Below are 22,804 nucleotides of genomic sequence, written 5' to 3' on the forward strand. Positions count from 1 at the left end.
CATCCTTTCCTGTGCAGTGCTAGGACAGCATCAAGCTTGTTGTCCAACATTCCAAACTGAAATGTTACTAAGGTTCTAACTTTCCTGAGGGATGAGGGTGAAGCAGAGCCAAGTCATGTAACCCTAAGAAAAGTGTTAGTTTCAAGGAACACATTGAAGTCAGAAAGACCAGGTTTCCTGGCTCAGCTTTCTCTAACCTGCTGTGAGGTTCTTCCTGTACAGAAGTAAACTGTCTTCCCAACAAGAAAATTGGGGCGGGGGGAATAATAACAATATAATAATAGCATTTATCTCTCATTGTGATCCTAATTTAATACCCTATGAGGTGAGCCCTGTATTATTCCGTTCCCACCCACACTTACCCATTTTACAGATGAGGAAATCTAAGGATGAAAAAAGTCATTACATTCATTGCTTAAGCTAATCTGACTTCTAGTCACACTTTTGGAGTCCCTATATTAGTGCTGTTGTGATATGATAAAAAAACTCACTAAAAAAGCAAAACAAAAATCATGTTTTCTTTGGTTTTCTTGAAAAGGACTTGATTTTTGAAATAATGAGCATGGATCTTAGATGATAGGATGTTTTATAGCCATGGTCTCAGAGGACACAATAATTCCCTGAAAGATCCTAGAGACAATTCTATTGGAAGAGGCAATCACAATAATAATATAGCTAACATCTGAGGTTTACAAAACATTATACACATATACATATATATATATATATATACACACACACACATACATACATATATACACACACATATATATGTGTATATGTTTCATTTGATCTATTCTTATCTCCATTTTACAGATGAGAAAACTGAAGTAGATAAAATTAGGATGATTTTTATTGGGCATGTATTTTAAATGAAAGACTATATTTACAAGCCTTGGTCCTAGGGTACAACAATTCCCCAAGAAATCTCTGAAACAGTTGGACTGGACTAGTCGATCTCATATTAAGAGCTGGCATTATTTACATAGTGTTTTATTGTTTGCAAAGTACTTTACATATGTTATCTCATTGGATTTTTACAACAAGCCTGAAAAGTAGGTGCTACTATTAGCTCTGTTTGATAGGTGAGGATATTAAGACTGAAAGGGGTTGGGTGACTTGATCAAGGTCACATAGCTAGTAAGGACTTTGAGGCAAGATATGAACTCAGGTTCTCCAGATTCCAAATCAGCACTCATTCGTTATACCAGCCATATGTAGCAGGGGCTACATATTAATTAATTAATTAATTAATTAATTAAGGAGTATCTTTTACATGTTTAGTCAGATGAGATGAACAGGAAAATGGCTAGCGAGAATATCTGATATATTAATGGGGCTGCTTATCTCTACCCCACTCTGGCTGCTGCAAATGGACACAATCTCCCTACCCTCAGCTCCAGAATTCAGAGCCTCTCACCATGTCCAAGACAGAAGGGACTTCTGAGCTCATCTAAGTCATTCTATCAGCCTGGCTCATAGTCTCTCTCTCCTCAACTCTTGCCCCCATGACTTCAACACATATACTGATACTCCCTGATATACCTTAAGGGGCTAGCTAGGTCGCACTGCGGTGGATAGAGTGCCAGGCCTGGAGGCAGGAAGATTCACCTTCACGAGTTCAAATTTGGCCTCAAACATTTTTTAGCTATGTGACCCCTGGGAAAGTCCCTTCACCCTGTTTGCCTCAGTTTCCTCATCTGTAGAATGAGCTGGAGAAGGAAATGGCAAACTATTCCAGTATCTTTGCCAAGAATACCCCAAGAAAACACAACTGAACAACAACACTGAAGCCACCCGCCCACTCTGTTCTCCCCTTGTCATCTCTCAAAACCCAGATGCCTTTGGCCACTATCCCTACCTTCACCACTGCCTCGTATGTAGAACTGGATCTGCTTCTTGCCAAGTCAAAACTCTCTACATGCACAAAGGGGAAAGTAACAATAAACACGGATGACAAGGATAAGGATGATGATGATGATGATGATGATGACGATGATGACGATGATGACAGCATTTTCTTGGTAGCCAAATATCTTCCAAACCCCAAATTTTCTAGAATTATCAACATCAATGTTTCACAGACTTCATTTTCTCTTTGACAGGAAATGGAAATGAGTTACGTTCACTGATAACACTTTAGCTGCCAACATCAGCAGTGTGTGGCATCCATTCGTGAGGTAGGCACATGCCAATTTTTAATGTGTGGAGGAGGATTCAGGCAGCAAATGGCCCTATTGTGGCACAACTGACTCCCTCCAAGATGATCCTTCTAGCTTTTATCCGGGTCATGACCTCTCCAAACCTTAAAAGTATATTGAGATGAAGAAGATACGGAACAGCTAATTCTGTGGATACGAGTCGGAGGCATCAAGGTAGAGGTTTCCTAAAATCACTTCTAAGGCATGCTGGTACCAATGTGGAATGTGCAATTGGTAAAATAATGAAAAATGAATTTCCAAAAGGTTCAGAATTCATGAATATGATAATGACCCATATGGCCTGCTTCTCATCCAAACTACAAAAATGGACAAACTATATTTATTCTACCATGCCTCCTAGGCATTTTCCATTGACCAGGACACATCAGACTCCTCCCCAGTAACAAATCCTCACACCTCTTTCTAATCCTTAGCATTAATGATTGTGATAGAGGCATGTCTTCTTCTTACCAACAATAAAAATTGGGAATTTTTAACCCTTTCAATCCCTTTTATTTGATGATGTGAAGGGGCCCTTAATACTTAACTGTAGATAACAAGCGATAGAGACTTACTCTTGACTTGCCTCAGCAGGTGTCCCAAAGATGATGGTATCTGTGACTCTCTTCCCCATGAAGCATGCTGTTCAGAGCATCTCTGCTGTTGTCCAAGATAACAGGTGTCCACAGCCTATGAGAGCAGTTGGCAGCAGACAGAGCACTGGGGTCCAGAAAGACCTGATTTTAAATAAAGTATCAGAAACTTATCAGCTATGAGACCCTGGCCAAGTCACTTAACTTCAGTTTCCTCCACTACAAATTGGGGAAAATAATAGCACCTACCTCCTAGGGCTCCTGTGAAGATTAAATGAGATAATATTTGTAAATCACTTCTTACTATGGCTGGCACATAGCAGGCACTATGTAAATGCTAGTTATCTCACTTCAAGAGGACACAAAGCCCTGGGGTGCTTGCTGAGGGTAGGGCACTGCAGCCCTGATTACTGGGCTTGTCAGTGCCTAGACTTTGAGTAAGCCTGGCCTCCAGGCTTCTAAAGCTCTCCCTCAGTCATTGTGACCTGACTTTGCCCCCCACCCTGCTCAAAAAATCACCTCAAATGTGCTGATATCACCAGCCAACAATGTCACCCTGAGGAAGAAGCTGTAACATCTTTGATTTGGGCTGGGCAGAGGGAGGGAATTCTGGTTTGGGGCTTGTTTTTTCCCCTCCAAGATGAAAGACACTAAGAAATCTCATTTATCTATATTCTATATTACTGTACAAAAATGCCAGCAGAAAGATGATTTTCAGGGAAACAACTGAAACAAAAGGGAAAGAAAATATAATTTAAGTTGGAATATATTTAACCAGGGCACCTGGGTGATGCAGTGGCTAGAGTTCCAGGCCTGGAGTCAGGAAGACTCATCTTCATGAGTTCAAATTTGGCCTCACATCCTTACTAGCTGTGTGACCCTGGGCAAGTCACTTCACTCTATTTGCCTCAGTTTCCTCATCTGTAAAATGAGCTGGAGGACGAAATGGCAAACCACTCCTGTATCTTTGCCGAGAAAACCCCAAATGGGGATACAAAGAATTGGACATGACTGAATAACGTCAGAACAACCACAAATACTTAACCAGACTTTGACTATAATAACCATGATCTCAAGATCATTGTCATCCACAAGCCTGCAACCTCCACCCCACCTTTTAAGGAATTCTGGAGTCCCTGGTGGGGTGGGATAAGAAAACTTTCACTTTTTACTAAAGTAGGCCTTTCTCCTGCTCTTCCAGAAAGGTCAGTATGTTCTGGGGCTTGTGAGGTAGTGCTGAGCTCCATGAGGTCATCTGTCCAGGACTTAGCCCCTTCCCCAAATCTCCTCAGAGAATCTGTGTTAAGCCCAGAGTATGTCTATTTCCATTCAGACCTCCTGCTGGGATGGACGCTCCCTTCTCTGATGGAGAACATGCCATTCCCTTAGTCTGTTTTACCCAGCCTGGTCCCCGTTCTGGCTCTTGTCCTTGGAATGGTGGTAAGCACACCCAAGGGAAGCTTTCTTAAAAAACACAGCCAATGGCAGAATATTAAGAGGAAGGGCAGAGATTTAATCAAGCAGGTTCAGGATCCTAACCCTTAGCTTCCTGTCCCTCAGTAGGGATCATCAGGGACACAAGGGTGGCTAGGAGGGGGAGCACAGATATACTGATAATCTTTTCAAATGTGAAGCCTTGAACTTCTCCCAGGCTATTTCTGGACTAACCTGGCCTCTATAACAGAAGCACCCACTGACCAATCTCCAGAATTCTTGGGTGGGGATGAGGGGCAAGAAGGAGGGGGTGCTCAGGTACTGGTATGTTTCTGGATTGTCTTCTCCTCCTTAATCCATTCTGTCAGGAATTCTGGAAATGCTATGTCTGCCCCCTAAGAGCCATCGGGGGAGGCATAGGGGAAGCCCCTCCCCAACTAATTCCCTCTCGTACACCCACAGTGAAATGATGCTACAAGTGTGTGTGTGTGTGTGTGTGTATGTGTGTGTGCGAGAGTGTGTGTGTGTGTGTGAGAGTGTGTGTGTGTGTGTGTGTGTGAGAGAGAGAGAGTGTGTGTGTGTGTGTGTGTGTGTGTGTGTGTGTGTGTGAGAGAGAGAGAGAGAGAGAGAGAGAGAGAGAGAGAGAGAGAGAGAGAGGGAGCGTGAATGTGTGTGTGAGAAAGAGTGTATGAGTGAGAGTGAGTGTAAGAGAGATCAGCCAGAAGGTGATGGAGGAGGGGGTGGGAGTTGGGGGTCCTTGGGGATTAGGTGGCATGAGGTCAGGTTGGAATCAGCGCCAAAGAAGGGTGATGGTTGGAGACAATAAGGATGATGGAAGCCTGAATATACCTATCCCCCCCCAGATACCTGGCAATCCTACGTGCTGCTCATCCTTGTCTTAAAGGAGCCATATTCTACAAGCAGAGACCACAAGCACTCACTGGATGCCCACTGTGTGCCACTACCTCTGTTGGGTACTAGGGAGCCCAGAAAAGGCAGAAAAGCTTGGACCCTGGCCTCTGGGAGCTCAGTCTAAAGGAGGAGGAGAGAACCAATTTAAAAAAAAAAAAACAACTATGTGATCTAGGCTGGATGCCAGAGAGGCCATCACAGAAGATGAAGGCACTAGCACCCAGGGGGCACCTGGGAAATCCTCCTGCTTCTAGAAGGTGATGCATGAGCTGAAACATGAAGGAAGTCAGGGAATGACCCTGCTCCTTCCTCCATCCCATGGAGCTCAACTCCTACATGCCACTCATAGCCACCCTCCAACTGTACCAAGGCCCTCCCAGTTATACTCTGGGAGCTGGTGGGGGAGGCTGTAAACGGTTTTCCATTTGGATAGCGATCTTTCCAATCCCCCAGAGAGGCTGATGGGATAGTGAGAAACTACCTGGGTCCTCTTTAGTGGACTTACTGGTGGGGAGGGGGTGGGGTTGTGAGGGAAAGGAAGTGAGAAGAATTGGGCCTAGGAAGTAAGCAGCCTCAGCACTTGCTTAGAACATTCAGAACATAATGAACTTTCTACAAGATCAGAAGAAAGGTATGGCATGGGGGAGGAGGCCCCCGAGAGGAAAGATATTCCTCATCTACCAAGGTGTCATCACACCATTGCTCTCTAAAGGGAGTGTTTAGCTTGGGAGAGTCAGGGCAATGCCTGACAGGGATTACCATACCATGAGACAGGTTCATTCAGATATTTTCATTCTTAAACTATCTTCCTTTTTCACTTTAATTTTAGCAGTTTCCACAAAAAAATCCTCTTGCTGCTGGCTTTTTTTGTGTAACACATGAAAGGAGGAGAAATAAAATTGCTTGGATTCCTCCTGCAAGGAGTGAAGAAACCAAAATCAAACTTGTCCCCCTCCTTTTCTGGAAATTATACAAAGACTGTTAAAAGTATGGCAAAAAACCTTTTGTGTGTGTTTTGGCAAAAATCCTTCAAGAAATAAAATTTGCAAAGCCTCTCTTATCAGGCTGACATGTCTCTCTAGTGATGTCATAGATTTTTAGCAAGTCAGGCCTACTGTTGGGTAGGGGATGGGGCAAAATGACTGAGAGATCTAGAGAAGGAGGCTGGAGGCCAGGCTTGTTTGAAGCCCAGACACTGACAAGCCCTGAAATCAGGGCTGCAGGCCTCTACCCTCTGCAAGTACCCCACGACCTTATGGTCTTTTGAAACGTGCAGTCCTAGGGATGGATTTTGTATTTTGTAGGGAGGACTCCAGCTGGTACCAGATCAGAGGCACTCTATGAAAATCTACCTTTTTCTGCTGGGATTCTCAGTGACTGATTTGGACACAGAGTCTCACTCCCTCTGGCCCACCTTTGAGAGCTACTTCCCAATTTAGAGGCTTGCCAGCCTGTAGGACAACAACCTAGAATCACTGCCTGAAAGTTTGCTCCTATGGGTGATTTGCAAGCTGATCCAGTACAAGGTGGCCCTGGAGCACACACAGTTAACCTGGCCAACCAGGGGGCACAGATGACTTTCCAGAGACACCCATGAAGAGGGTAGACGTCCCTTGGGGAGAGGTTCAGCCTCATCAGAGCTTCAAAAAAGGAAGCCCTGATCCCCAGGCTTTTTGGCTGCTCCAAACAGTAGGCAAAGATGGTTTCCCCCAGGCACCCATGGAGAGGGCTCCAGCAAACATCCCCCTGGGGCAGCTCTGTGCTCACCATCCCTTTCAAAAGGAAGCCCTGATCCTGAGGTTACTGGCAACTGTCATTCAGGTGATGCAGAGCTGCCCCAGATGCCAGGTTTTAAGGGGAAGAGAGCCACAGGCACTGACCTCCTTAGGGCACTTACTGAGACAAGGCAAGGTTTGTCTACGTAATTGATCCTCCTGCAGATCTGTTATAAGGCCCACTTTATTCACATTATCAAATAAAGGGATTGAAAGGGCTCAGAGATTGTAGGTGTGTATCATTCTTTTTGGTGAGCCATAAGACCCATCTCTAAAACAATCCTTAACGCTCAGGCCCACAATAAAGAGAGGGTCTGTTACCAGAGGCCTGATCAGACCTGTCTGAAATCCTTAACACTTCTGCATGCACATCATCTTCATCCTCTGACATCACACAGCTAAGGATCCGCTCACACAAGGCAGACCAGAATCTACATCAGGTCTACATTGGGATTCCTTCCCTTATTAGGACTTGGTCCAATCCTGAGTTTGGGCCATTCAATCTTTGAGGACAATCAGATGGCACTGCCATCATCCCATCCCCACAGGAATAGTGATGTTTGAGTTCAGACACTTCAGTATATCCTCAAATGCCTAATTTCAAAACTTCTCTCGTCATTTCCTGACATTTTTTTCCCCCAGAAAACAGCTTGGTAGGTGGATTCCAGAAAAATCTGGAAGGACTTACATAAATTGATGCTAAGTGAAGTGAACAGAAAGAGGAGAACAGTGTGCACAGTAATAGCAACATTATGTGATGATCAACTATGATGGACTTAGCTTTTCTCAGCAATGCAATGATGTAAGACACTTCCAAAAGACTCATGATGGCAAACGCTGTCCACATTCAGAGAAAGAACCATGGAATCTGAATGCAGATGAAAGCATAATATTTTCACTTTCTTCCTTTCTTGTGTTTTTCCCTTTTGTTCTGATTCTTCTTTCACAACATGACTAATGTTGAAATATGCTTAACGTGACTGTACATGTATAACCTATATCAGATTGCTTCCTGTCTTGAGGAGGGAGGAGGGAAGGGAGGAAGGGAGAAAAATTTGGAACTCAAATTCTTACAAAAATGAATGTTGAAAACTATCTTTACATGTAATTGATAAAAAATAAAACACTATCAAGTAAAAAACAAAAAGACAAAAAATAAAACTAAGCTTGGAATAAAACCTGGAGATTACAGTTCTCTGCACCCCATCTGCAACTCAGCTTTTAGAGACCTCCAAAGTACATGGGGGTGGACGACTTTCCCTCAAAATCAGAACTTTCTTCTGCTCTCCCAGAAAGTCTAATGCTCATTTCTCAGATGCAAAAAAGTAATCATAGCCCTCCCCTCTCCTCAAGCCCCCAAACTGCAATTGCACTGTTTAGGCACTGTCCTGGGGGTATAGGTGACTGGATTGGGCTGCATGAGGAGGAAGGCACAGAGTCATTCTCTGATTTCTTTCATGTTTCTGCCCAGGTACCATCTTCCTGAGGCAGGAGGACTGCCCTGGTACCCCTAGATGTTAGTGCCTTCTTCTCCCCTGAGGTCACCTATCATCCAGTCTTGCCTACATCAAGTCTGCACCCAGGTATTTACATTTTATCTCCCCCCCCCATTAGTGGGTGAACCGTCTTAGGGTAGGGACCAAGTGGTTCTGGTTTTCCTGTATTCTCCAGGGACTGGCACATGCTGGGAGCCAAGTACACGCCGGTGGTCTCACTGCTTGCAAGACATGGCACCTCGAAGTCAAAGATGGGCAAGTACCAGGGATTAAGGGGGGAGAATGGTGGCTTGGAAAAACAGAAGTATTCATGCCTTCTTCATTCTCAGTGCCTTGACCTCCCCCCACTCTCATTCCTCCTTGGCCATCCTGCTCATCTGATCACAACAGTCCCCAATCCCTTAACACCTGCCCTACGGGGCCTCCTCGAGCACCTTCAGCCCAACCTATCCAAACCAAGACTGCACCCACCTTGCTCCCCTCTTCTGAATCCTGCGGGTGTCCAACCCCGCCCCACCATCTCACACCTAGCCTAACTCCACCTTCCAAAGCAGCGGCTTCTTGCTCCCGGGGAGCCTCAGCAAATGCACAAACTAGGGGCGAGGCAGGCCCCTTTCCCGCATCTCCTCACCCAGGGGAACAACAAAGCCTTCCCACAATTCCTGATAGAATGAATTCAAGAAAAAAAGCAATCCAGAAGCACCCCAATTCTGGAGAGCCACCTCCACCCCCCAAATTAAACCAAGAGGTGGGTCCTACATGAGAGAAAGGGAAAATTAGCCCAGAAATTGCCAGGCAGAAGTTCAGGGTCTCCCATTCCATACTTACATCAGTGGGTCCCTGCCCACGTACCAGCCTTACTTGATGGTCCCCTCCCCCCCACCAACTGCAGGGACCCTAAACCAGCTTAAATCTCGGACCTTCCCCTTACTCTCCTACTAAACACTATATTAAAAAAATAAAGAAGAATCCCTGGCGTCTGCTTGCCACCACCCAGAGGAAAACCAAAACCGGGGCCAGGCTGGGCAGGACGCATTAAAGGAGGGGCAGCATATTCTCCATCAGGAAAGAGAGCTTAGCTTCCAAACCACCGAACGGGGGTAGGGTGCGGCAGTGTTGATTAGAAAGAGAAAAAATTCAAGGTTCATCTACACAGACTTCTGGGGCTGGGTTGAGGATAGAGGTTTTAGGGAGGGGCGTAAATCCTTGGTAGATGACCTAGATAAGTTCAACACAACCTCGAGACCCCCAGAACACACTGCTCTCTTGAAGATCAGTAGAAAGGCCTGGATTGGTCAAAAGACAAAGCTGGCTCATTCTCCTCCCCATCCCCACCTCAGAGACACCCAAAGATGAGAGAAATGCTTAAAAAGGCAGTGGAAGACAGTGGTTTGGTGACCCAAGCACGTGACCTTCTAGGTCTGGGGTCCAGCCTTTTGACTGAGTCCAAGTTTTACAGAATGAATCCTTTTATTAAGGGGATTTGTTCTATGAAGTTTGGATTCAGTCAAAGGGCTGCACTTCAGGAACTAGAGGGCCTGGGTGCCTCAGGCTACAGGTTCCCCACCCCTGCTCTAGATCATGGTATCACAGGAAAACTGGTGAATGGGATGTCCCAGTAAAGACTGCTCAGTGTAATTAAGGTAATGAGTTCAGAAGTAGTAGTGAGAAATGAACTCTCAGAAGTGAAGGCTCCTCAAAGGGTCAAATAATTCTTGATTACTACTTTCAAAATCCTCCCCCACTCAGACCCTGTTTTTAAGCACTTAACAGAAAGAATAAGCCCTGCCCCACTCCCAACCTGAGCCTTTTCTCCTTGGCTTGAATTTTGAGCCTGGAATGTAAGCCCCACCTCCTGGTTAAGGGGATTGGAAGAAACTTTCAAGCTTAGAATGTAAGCCCACCCCCAGTCAAGGGAGTAAGGGATAGTGTGGGTGGAGACTTGTTTCGTGGTGGGGAAGATTTGCTTTAGGTGGTCTCTCTCTCCACGGTATGGGAGGAGCAGACAGCCATCTCGCGAGATTGTAATAAAGGTAACCTTTGCTTTCCACCTTGAGAAGTCTCTGAGTTTAATTTGGGTTGGGGGTCGCTGTCCCACACACTGGTAAAATACAATGTAAATTAATTCTATTTTCTTTCCCTTTTCTTTCCTCTTTCTCCTGGATTTTTTATATAATACGCTTGAATGTAGACAAATGAAATGTCTTGGATTCTTCCAGCTTGAGGTTAAAAAGTATATGACAGGAAAAAATGAATCAATTACTTAAGAAAAAAAATTCAAAGGGGATTTTTCTTTACACTGATTTTTTTTTTAGAGCCTCATCCTTCAGAATGGCACCAGGGCCAATGATATGATGGATTTTCAGCAAGTCAGAGCAATCGTTAGATAGAAGGCAGGTTACAATGACTGACAGGAGATCTGGAGAGGAGGTCCCAGGGATAGCTTCCTCATTGGATACTAGATCACATGGCCTGAATGAACACTGACCTCCCTCTGCTTTGTTTCTCATGGTTGATATGGACCAGGATCCTCGTTGAGGCTTATTCCCCGATTCAGAGGAGTGGAAACAGGAATGGAAGAAGGCTACAGAATCAGAAGTACTGCCTGAAGGCTTTCTCTTGGGGATGGGTGCCCCTAGACCCTGTGAAAGATGGCTCTTATTCCTAGGTTTTCTGGAAGGTCCAAATAATAGTCACATCCAAGAAAGTGGACCTGCCAGGATTTTCCTCTGTGTAGGCAATAATGAGTCCAAATGGAAACAGGGCAGCTAGGCGGTAGAGGGCCAGGCCTGGAGTCAGAAAGACTCTTCTTGAGTTCAAATCTGGCCTCTGACACTGACTAGCTGTATGACCCTGGGCAAGTCACTTAACCCAGTTTGCCTCAGTTTCCTCATCTGTAAAATGAGATAGAGAAGGAAATGGCAAACCACTCCAGTACCTTTGCTAAGAAAACCCCAAACAGGGACATGACTGAAAAATGACTCAATACCTTGACAGGGTCAAGGGACCCTGTCTTGCTCACATCTACCAGCCACAATTACTGACCAACTGTTATACATATGCAAATAATATCACAAGACCCCTTGTGGAAGTAGCAAGCAAGCCCACCCCATACTGCTTCTGACCCAGCTCTGACAGTCATCTTCCCAAGAAGCAGCTCCTGTGGAAAAGGGACCTGTGCTCTCCACTAACTGTCAACCAACCACTACAAGTAAGCCAGGCAACCCAGGCTATCTGGAGCAGCAAGGGACCCTGGGGAGGCCAGGCAGGTCAGGCCTCACCACCACCTTGCCCTCCATCTTCCCTCAGGCACTGATAGAGAGAGCCCAGGACTCTTAGCCCAAAAGCCTTGGGAAGAATAATGGTTCCAGCCTGGTGCCCCAGCCCTCATTCAGGGACAGACCCCCTGTGGAGATGTGCCTGGCAGCAGCTCCTGCAGGGCCTACAGCCTCACCTAAGGAGGACCCAGAAAAGCAAGTTCTTGCCCCCAAAGTCTTTGGCTCTGTCCAATGGGTTAAGCTCAGATATGGACATGACTTTTATCACTGAAAATGACTTTAAATTAGTGGCATTAGCATCTGCTTTGCTGCTGTACCCCAAGGTCCATGGGACCTCTATAAGGGAAGTGCAGCTAAAACCACCCCTGTGATCACTCCCCATTAAAATGCAAGCTCCTTGAGGGCAAGGTCAGTCTTACTTTTCTATTTGTATCCTCGGTGCTGAGTCCAGTGATTTGGCCATGAAAAGGGTTATGAATATAGATGTCATTCATTGGTTCGTTCATTCATTCAAACACCCAGTTCATCTGCCCAGGAAGGGTTTGTCCATTTCCAGTCAGACACCACCCCCATGCCCTGCACCAAAACAGAAGTTCACATTCCAGGATGGAGGAAAGGGCAGCTTCTTAGTCCATCCTGCCCTGGTTCTACTTTTGGTTCATGTCCTTGGGGTGTTGGCTAGCAGCTCCAAGCATCCTATTTTATCTATCTATCTATCTATCTATCTATCTATCTATCTATCTATCTATCTATCTATCTATCTATCTATCTATCTATCGCCTGTAGCAGTTGAGGAGGGGAAGGGCAGGGACTTAAGCAGGTCCAGAGGCCTGACTCTCAGCTTATATCCCTAGGGTGGTGGGGTCATTAGGGACCCAAGGATGGCTAAAAGCAGGGCAAGGACCCTTTGATGTAAGGATTGGATACAAGATCTGGAACTCTAACCAGATGATTTTTTGAGGAACTTGGCCTCTGTCCCATGTACCCCCATTTCATCCAGACCCTGGGGATTAAACAGAGGGAGCTTGGTCACTGGCATGTTTCTGGATTTTTTCTCTCCTCTTTTATTTAATGCAGCAGGAATTCTGGAACCCTAAGTTGTGCCCTGGTTTGGGGAGTCAGTGGAGGGGGCCCTCCTTGCCCCACTTCCTCATGCAAATGCAGAGAACAGCTGCCTGGCGTGGGTATGGAGGATTATGGAGGATGAAAGGGGCATGGCCCAAGTGTGAGATGGGAGGAAGGGCGGGTATGAGTGGCAGAACTGACAGAGGCCCATGGACCTGACAGATTGGGGGCATGAGGGCTCAGGGTCAGGAGAACAGAAGAGTCCAGGAAGGGAGGACATGGTGAGGATCATAGAAGCCAGGATAAAACTTGTCCCCCATCCTCCCTGGCACCTCTCATTGCTGCCACATCCCAGATGTTGCTTACCCTTGACTTTGAGGTGCCATGTCCTACAAGAAATTAGACTGCTAGCATTACTGGGCACCCAAGACATGCCAGTCCTGGTGCTGGACACTAGGGATCCCATGACAACCATAAAAGATTGTTCCCATTCCTAACAGAGCTCACAGTCTAAAGGAGAAGATAACCTGTAAACACAGGAGGTACATGTGTGATCTGGGCAGGATGCCAAGGGAGACCTTCTCAGAGGGAAAGAAAGCCCAAGCATCCAGGAGTACCTGGGCAGTCCTTGGGCTACTAGAAGGTGCTGCTTGAGTGGAAGAATTAAGGAGGTCAGGGAATGACCCTGCAACCTTCCTCCATGCCCACCATGATGCAGCCCAACCTTTACACCCCCAACTCCCAACTGTGCCAAGCCTGAACACCTGCACTTTGAGGCTGGTGGGAATGGCCTGGAAATCTTCCATTGGAGCAGGGAGCTTCTGGCCTTCCAAGGGGTCAGATGGGAAAGAGATAAACTACATCCTGGTCACAGGCTGAACTATGACTGGGCACTCTGGACCAGGCCCTCTCTGGACTTCTTGGGGTACGGGACTTGGCAAAGTCAGGGGGAGAGAAGAAGTGGGCTCATGGAGCAGCCCACTTCATCAAAACATACATTACACATGAACTTTGTGGAAGACCAAAAGAAAGGCCTGGCAAGGAGAGAAGGCCCCTTTGGGGAAAGATGCTGAAGCCCAAGCCTATTAGCAGTTTCAATGCCTACGTAGAGGTTGAGGCTTGGGGAATGGGGTGGGGATGACAGTGATTTCTATATCATGGGGGAGCTTTAATCAAATATTTTTAAAACATGTATCTGGTTCATTTTTCAATGCTATTTTAGTTTTCCTAAAAATCCTTTCTGCTATGTTTTTTTTTTGTTATTGTTGTTAATGTTTGGTTTGTTTTAGTTAAAAATCCATCAATCGATAAACTTGAAAAAAGCCTCTTCCTTCAGGCTGACATCATTCTCAATAATGTCACAGATTGTTAGCAGGTCAGGCCTATTGGGGCAGGTCACAATTACTGAGGGAGATCTAGAGAGGAGGCCTGAAGCCAGGCTTACTTAGAATCTGGACACAGAAGTCAGGGCTACAGTACTCTGTGGAAACCTCTAATCTCAGTGGCTGATCTGAACATGGGTTCTCATTCCCCCTGGCCCACCTTTGAGAACTATTTCCCAATTTAGAGGCTTGCCAGCCTGTAGGACAACAACCTAGAATCACTACCTGAAAGTTTGCTCCTATGGGTGATTTGCAAGCTGATCCAGTACAAGGTGGCCCTGGAGCACACACAGTTAACCTGGCCAACCAGGGGGCACAGATGACTTTCCAGAGACACCCATGAAGAGGGTAGACGTCCCTTGGGGAGAGGTTCAGCCTCATCAGAGCTTCAAAAAAGGAAGCCCTGATCCCCAGGCTTTTTGGCTGCTCCAAACAGTAGGCAAAGATGGTTTCCCCCAGGCACCCATGGAGAGGGCTCCAGCAAACATCCCCCTGGGGCAGCTCTGTGCTCACCATCCCTTTCAAAAGGAAGCCCTGATCCTGAGGTTACTGGCAACTGTCATTCAGGTGATGCAGAGCTGCCCCCAGATGCCAGGTTTTAAGGGGAAGAGAGCCACAGGCACTGACCTCCTTAGGGCACTTACTGAGACAAGGCAAGGTTTGTCTACGTAATTGATCCTCCTGCAGATCTGTTATAAGGCCCACTTTATTCACATTATCAAATAAAGGGATTGAAAGGGCTCAGAGATTGTAGGTGTGTATCATTCTTTTTGGTGAGCCATAAGACCCATCTCTAAAACAATCCTTAACGCTCAGGCCCACAATAAAGAGAGGGTCTGTTACCAGAGGCCTGATCAGACCTGTCTGAAATCCTTAACACTTCTGCATGCACATCATCTTCATCCTCTGACATCACACAGCTAAGGATCCGCTCACACAAGGCAGACCAGAATCTACATCAGGTCTACATTGGGATTCCTTCCCTTATTAGGACTTGGTCCAATCCTGAGTTTGGGCCATTCAATCTTTGAGGACAATCAGATGGCACTGCCATCATCCCATCCCCACAGGAATAGTGATGTTTGAGTTCAGACACTTCAGTATATCCTCAAATGCCTAATTTCAAAACTTCTCTCGTCATTTCCTGACATTTTTTTCCCCCAGAAAACAGCTTGGTAGGTGGATTCCAGAAAAATCTGGAAGGACTTACATAAATTGATGCTAAGTGAAGTGAACAGAAAGAGGAGAACAGTGTGCACAGTAATAGCAACATTATGTGATGATCAACTATGATGGACTTAGCTTTTCTCAGCAATGCAATGATGTAAGACACTTCCAAAAGACTCATGATGGCAAACGCTGTCCACATTCAGAGAAAGAACCATGGAATCTGAATGCAGATGAAAGCATAATATTTTCACTTTCTTCCTTTCTTGTGTTTTTTCCCTTTTGTTCTGATTCTTCTTTCACAACATGACTAATGTTGAAATATGCTTAACGTGACTGTACATGTATAACCTATATCAGATTGCTTCCTGTCTTGAGGAGGGAGGAGGGAAGGGAGGAAGGGAGAAAAATTTGGAACTCAAATTCTTACAAAAATGAATGTTGAAAACTATCTTTACATGTAATTGATAAAAAATAAAACACTATCAAGTAAAAAACAAAAAGACAAAAAATAAAACTAAGCTTGGAATAAAACCTGGAGATTACAGTTCTCTGCACCCCATCTGCAACTCAGCTTTTAGAGACCTCCAAAGTACATGGGGGTGGACGACTTTCCCTCAAAATCAGAACTTTCTTCTGCTCTCCAGAAAGTCTAATGCTCATTTCTCAGATGCAAAAAAGTAATCATAGCCCTCCCCTCTCCTCAAGCCCCCAAACTGCAATTGCACTGTTTAGGCACTGTCCTGGGGGGTATAGGTGACTGGATTGGGCTGCATGAGGAGGAAGGCACAGAGTCATTCTCTGATTTCTTTCATGTTTCTGCCCAGGTACCATCTTCCTGAGGCAGGAGGACTGCCCTGGTACCCCTAGATGTTAGTGCCTTCTTCTCCCCTGAGGTCACCTATCATCCAGTCTTGCCTACATCAAGTCTGCACCCAGGTATTTACATTTTATCTCCCCCCCCCCATTAGTGGGTGAACCGTCTTAGGGTAGGGACCAAGTGGTTCTGGTTTTCCTGTATTCTCCAGGGACTGGCACATGCTGGGAGCCAAGTACACGCCGGTGGTCTCACTGCTTGCAAGACATGGCACCTCGAAGTCAAAGATGGGCAAGTACCAGGGATTAAGGGGGGAGAATGGTGGCTTGGAAAAACAGAAGTATTCATGCCTTCTTCATTCTCAGTGCCTTGACCTCCCCCCACTCTCATTCCTCCTTGGCCATCCTGCTCATCTGATCACAACAGTCCCCAATCCCTTAACACCTGCCCTACGGGGCCTCCTCGAGCACCTTCAGCCCAACCTATCCAAACCAAGACTGCACCCACCTTGCCCCCTCTTCTGAATCCTGCGGGTGTCCAACCCCGCCCCACCATCTCACACCTAGCCTAACTCCACCTTCCAAAGCAGCGGCTTCTTGCTCCCGGGGAGCCTCAGCAAATGCACAAACTAGGGGCGAGGCAGGCCCCTTTCCCGCATCTCCTCACCCAGGGGAACAACAAAGCCTTCCCACAATTCCTGATAGAATGAATTCAAGAAAAAAAGCAATCCAGAAGCACCCCAATTCTGGAGAGCCACCTCCACCCCCCCAAATTAAACCAAGAGGTGGGTCCTACATGAGAGAAAGGGAAAATTAGCCCAGAAATTGCCAGGCAGAAGTTCAGGGTCTCCCATTCCATACTTACATCAGTGGGTCCCTGCCCACGTACCAGCCTTACTTGATGGTCCCCTCCCCCCCACCAACTGCAGGGACCCTAAACCAGCTTAAATCTCGGACCTTCCCCTTACTCTCCTACTAAACACTATATTAAAAAAAATAAGAAGAATCCCTGGCGTCTGCTTGCCACCACCCAGAGGAAAACCAAAACCGGGGCCAGGCTGGGCAGGACGCATTAAAGGAGGGGCAGCATATTCTCCATCAGGAAAGAGAGCTTAGCTTCCAAACCACCGAACGGGGGTAGGGTGCGGCAGTGTTGATTAGAAAGAGAAAAAATTCAAGGTTCATCTACACAGACTTCTGGGGCTGGGTTGAGGATAGAGGTTTTAGGGAGGGGGCGTAAATCCTTGGTAGATGACCTAGATAAGTTCAACACAACCTCGAGACCCCCCAGAACACACTGCTCTCTTGAAGATCAGTAGAAAGGCCTGGATTGGTCAAAAGACAAAGCTGGCTCATTCTCCTCCCCATCCCCACCTCAGAGACACCCCAAAGATGAGAGAAATGCTTAAAAAGGCAGTGGAAGACAGTGGTTTGGTGACACAAGCACGTGACCTTCTAGGTCTGGGGTCCAGCCTTTTGACTGAGTCCAAGTTTTACAGAATGAATCCTTTTATTAAGGGGATTTGTTCTATGAAGTTTGGATTCAGTCAAAGGGCTGCACTTCAGGAACTAGAGGGCCATGGGTGGCCTCAGGCTACAGGTTCCCCACCCCTGCTCTAGATCATGGTATCACAGGAAAACTGGTGAATGGGATGTCCCAGTAAAGACTGCTCAGTGTAATTAAGGTAATGAGTTCAGAAGGTAGTGTGAGAAATGAACTCTCAGAAGTGAAGGCTCCTCAAAGGGTCAAATAATTCTTGATTACTACTTTCAAAATCCTCCCCCACTCAGACCCTGTTTTTAAGCACTTAACAGAAAGAATAAGCCCTGCCCCACTCCCAACCTGAGCCTTTTCTCCTTGGCTTTGAATTTTGAGCCTGGAATGTAAGCCCCACCTCCTGGTTAAGGGGATTGGAAGAAACTTTCAAGCTTAGAATGTAAGCCCACCCCCAGTCAAGGGAGTAAGGGATAGTGGTGGGTGGAGACTTGTTTTCGTGGTGGGGAAGATTTGCTTTAGGTGGTCTCTCTCTCCACGGTATGGGAGGAGCAGACAGCCATCTCGCGAGATTGTAATAAAGGTAACCTTTGCTTTCCACCTTGAGAAGTCTCTGAGTTTAATTTGGGTTGGGGGTCGCTGTCCCACACACTGGTAAAATACAATGTAAATTAATTCTATTTTCTTTCCCTTTTCTTTCCTCTTTCTCCTGGATTTTTTATATAATACGCTTGAATGTAGACAAATGAAATGTCTTGGATTCTTCCAGCTTGAGGTTAAAAAGTATATGACAGGAAAAAATGAATCAATTACTTAAGAAAAAAAATTCAAAGGGGGATTTTTTCTTTACACTGATTTTTTTTTTAGAGCCTCATCCTTCAGAATGGCACCAGGGCCCAATGATATGATGGATTTTCAGCAAGTCAGAGCAATCGTTAGATAGAAGGCAGGTTACAATGACTGACAGGAGATCTGGAGAGGAGGTCCCAGGGATAGCTTCCTCATTGGATACTAGATCACATGGCCTGAATGAACACTGACCTCCCTCTGCTTTGTTTCTCATGGTTGATATGGACCAGGATCCTCGTTGAGGCTTATTCCCCGATTCAGAGGAGTGGAAACAGGAATGGAAGAAGGCTACAGAATCAGAAGTACTGCCTGAAGGCTTTCTCTTGGGGATGGGTGCCCCCTAGACCCTGTGAAAGATGGCTCTTATTCCTAGGTTTTCTGGAAGGTCCAAATAATAGTCACATCCAAGAAAGTGGACCTGCCAGGATTTTCCTCTGTGTAGGCAATAATGAGTCCAAATGGAAACAGGGCAGCTAGGCGGTAGAGGGCCAGGCCTGGAGTCAGAAAGACTCTTCTTGAGTTCAAATCTGGCCTCTGACACTGACTAGCTGTATGACCCTGGGCAAGTCACTTAACCCAGTTTGCCTCAGTTTCCTCATCTGTAAAATGAGATAGAGAAGGAAATGGCAAACCACTCCAGTACCTTTGCTAAGAAAACCCCAAACAGGGACATGACTGAAAAATGACTCAATACCTTGACAGGGTCAAGGGACCCTGTCTTGCTCACATCTACCAGCCACAATTACTGACCAACTGTTATACATATGCAAATAATATCACAAGACCCCTTGTGGAAGTAGCAAGCAAGCCCACCCCATACTGCTTCTGACCCAGCTCTGACAGTCATCTTCCCAAGAAGCAGCTCCTGTGGAAAAGGGACCTGTGCTCTCCACTAACTGTCAACCAACCACTACAAGTAAGCCAGGCAACCCAGGCTATCTGGAGCAGCAAGGGACCCTGGGGAGGCCAGGCAGGTCAGGCCTCACCACCACCTTGCCCTCCATCTTCCCTCAGGCACTGATAGAGAGAGCCCAGGACTCTTAGCCCAAAAGCCTTGGGAAGAATAATGGTTCCAGCCTGGTGCCCCAGCCCTCATTCAGGGACAGACCCCCTGTGGAGATGTGCCTGGCAGCAGCTCCTGCAGGGCCTACAGCCTCACCTAAGGAGGACCCAGAAAAGCAAGTTCTTGCCCCCAAAGTCTTTGGCTCTGTCCAATGGGTTAAGCTCAGATATGGACATGACTTTTATCACTGAAAATGACTTTAAATTAGTGGCATTAGCATCTGCTTTGCTGCTGTACCCCAAGGTCCATGGGACCTCTATAAGGGAAGTGCAGCTAAAACCACCCCTGTGATCACTCCCCATTAAAATGCAAGCTCCTTGAGGGCAAGGTCAGTCTTACTTTTCTATTTGTATCCTCGGTGCTGAGTCCAGTGATTTGGCCATGAAAAGGGTTATGAATATAGATGTCATTCATTGGTTCGTTCATTCATTCAAACACCCAGTTCATCTGCCCAGGAAGGGTTTGTCCATTTCCAGTCAGACACCACCCCCATGCCCTGCACCAAAACAGAAGTTCACATTCCAGGATGGAGGAAAGGGCAGCTTCTTAGTCCATCCTGCCCTGGTTCTACTTTTGGTTCATGTCCTTGGGGTGTTGGCTAGCAGCTCCAAGCATCCTATTTTTATCTATCTATCTATCTATCTATCTATCTATCTATCTATCTATCTATCTATCTATCTATCTATCTATCTATCTATCGCCTGTAGCAGTTGAGGAGGGGGAAGGGCAGGGACTTAAGCAGGTCCAGAGGCCTGACTCTCAGCTTATATCCCTAGGGTGGTGGGGGTCATTAGGGACCCAAGGATGGCTAAAAGCAGGGCAAGGACCCTTTGATGTAAGGATTGGATACAAGATCTGGAACTCTAACCAGATGATTTTTTGAGGAACTTGGCCTCTGTCCCATGTACCCCCATTTCATCCAGACCCTGGGATTAAACAGAGGGAGCTTGGTCACTGGCATGTTTCTGGATTTTTTCTCTCCTCTTTTATTTAATGCAGCAGGAATTCTGGGAACCCTAAGTTGTGCCCTGGTTTGGGGAGTCAGTGGAGGGGGCCCTCCTTGCCCCACTTCCTCATGCAAATGCAGAGAACAGCTGCCTGGCGTGGGTATGGAGGATTATGGAGGATGAAAGGGGCATGGCCCAAGTGTGAGATGGGAGGAAGGGCGGGTATGAGTGGCAGAACTGACAGAGGCCCATGGACCTGACAGATTGGGGGCATGAGGGCTCAGGGTCAGGAGAACAGAAGAGTCCAGGAAGGGAGGACATGGTGAGGATCATAGAAGCCAGGATAAAACTTGTCCCCCATCCTCCCTGGCACCTCTCATTGCTGCCACATCCCAGATGTTGCTTACCCTTGACTTTGAGGTGCCATGTCCTACAAGAAATTAGACTGCTAGCATTACTGGGCACCCAAGACATGCCAGTCCTGGTGCTGGACACTAGGGATCCCATGACAACCATAAAAGATTGTTCCCATTCCTAACAGAGCTCACAGTCTAAAGGAGAAGATAACCTGTAAACACAGGAGGTACATGTGTGATCTGGGCAGGATGCCAAGGGAGACCTTCTCAGAGGGAAAGAAAGCCCAAGCATCCAGGAGTACCTGGGCAGTCCTTGGGCTACTAGAAGGTGCTGCTTGAGTGGAAGAATTAAGGAGGTCAGGGAATGACCCTGCAACCTTCCTCCATGCCCACCATGATGCAGCCCAACCTTTACACCCCCAACTCCCAACTGTGCCAAGCCTGAACACCTGCACTTTGAGGCTGGTGGGAATGGCCTGGAAATCTTCCATTGGAGCAGGGAGCTTCTGGCCTTCCAAGGGGTCAGATGGGAAAGAGATAAACTACATCCTGGTCACAGGCTGAACTATGACTGGGCACTCTGGACCAGGCCCTCTCTGGACTTCTTGGGGTACGGGACTTGGCAAAGTCAGGGGAGAGAAGAAGTGGGCTCATGGAGCAGCCCACTTCATCAAAACATACATTACACATGAACTTTGTGGAAGACCAAAAGAAAGGCCTGGCAAGGAGAGAAGGCCCCTTTGGGGAAAGATGCTGAAGCCCAAGCCTATTAGCAGTTTCAATGCCTACGTAGAGGTTGAGGCTTGGGGAATGGGGTGGGGATGACAGTGATTTCTATATCATGGGGGAGCTTTAATCAAATATTTTTAAAACATGTTCTGGTTCATTTTTCAATGCTATTTTAGTTTTCCTAAAAATCCTTTCTGCTATGTTTTTTTTTTGTTATTGTTGTTAATGTTTGGTTTGTTTTAGTTAAAAATCCATCAATCGATAAACTTGAAAAAAGCCTCTTCCTTCAGGCTGACATCATTCTCAATAATGTCACAGATTGTTAGCAGGTCAGGCCTATTGGGGCAGGTCACAATTACTGAGGGAGATCTAGAGAGGAGGCCTGAAGCCAGGCTTACTTAGAATCTGGACACAGAAGTCAGGGCTACAGTACTCTGTGGAAACCTCTAATCTCAGTGGCTGATCTGAACATGGGTTCTCATTCCCCCTGGCCCACCTTTGAGAACTATTTCCCAATTTAGAGGCTTGCCAGCCTGTAGGACAACAACCTAGAATCACTACCTGAAAGTTTGCTCCTATGGGTGATTTGCAAGCTGATCCAGTACAAGGTGGCCCTGGAGCACACACAGTTAACCTGGCCAACCAGGGGGCACAGATGACTTTCCAGAGACACCCATGAAGAGGGTAGACGTCCCTTGGGGAGAGGTTCAGCCTCATCAGAGCTTCAAAAAAGGAAGCCCTGATCCCCAGGCTTTTTGGCTGCTCCAAACAGTAGGCAAAGATGGTTTCCCCCAGGCACCCATGGAGAGGGCTCCAGCAAACATCCCCCTGGGGCAGCTCTGTGCTCACCATCCCTTTCAAAAGGAAGCCCTGATCCTGAGGTTACTGGCAACTGTCATTCAGGTGATGCAGAGCTGCCCCCAGATGCCAGGTTTTAAGGGGAAGAGAGCCACAGGCACTGACCTCCTTAGGGCACTTACTGAGACAAGGCAAGGTTTGTCTACGTAATTGATCCTCCTGCAGATCTGTTATAAGGCCCACTTTATTCACATTATCAAATAAAGGGATTGAAAGGGCTCAGAGATTGTAGGTGTGTATCATTCTTTTTGGTGAGCCATAAGACCCATCTCTAAAACAATCCTTAACGCTCAGGCCCACAATAAAGAGAGGGTCTGTTACCAGAGGCCTGATCAGACCTGTCTGAAATCCTTAACACTTCTGCATGCACATCATCTTCATCCTCTGA

At 46.5% G+C, this 22,804-nt stretch overlaps 1 long non-coding RNA gene across 1 annotated transcript in view; it reads right to left on the reverse strand.

Annotated features, from left to right (window-relative positions):
* Window positions 1-871: 871 nt before the first annotated feature.
* LOC144454981 (uncharacterized) overlaps window positions 872-22,804 on the reverse strand; it is a 144,263-nt gene continuing 122,330 nt past the window's right edge. Inside the window, exon 3 of the long non-coding RNA XR_013483568.1 lies at window positions 872-2,938. This is a non-coding gene — a long non-coding RNA (uncharacterized LOC144454981). The remainder of the gene's footprint in view (window positions 2,939-22,804) is intronic.

This window comes from Phascolarctos cinereus, unplaced genomic scaffold (assembly GCF_003287225.1).
Source record: "Phascolarctos cinereus isolate Bilbo 61053 unplaced genomic scaffold, phaCin_HiC Scaffold_8;HRSCAF=390, whole genome shotgun sequence".
In the NCBI taxonomy this organism is placed as follows: Eukaryota; Metazoa; Chordata; class Mammalia; order Diprotodontia; family Phascolarctidae; genus Phascolarctos; species Phascolarctos cinereus.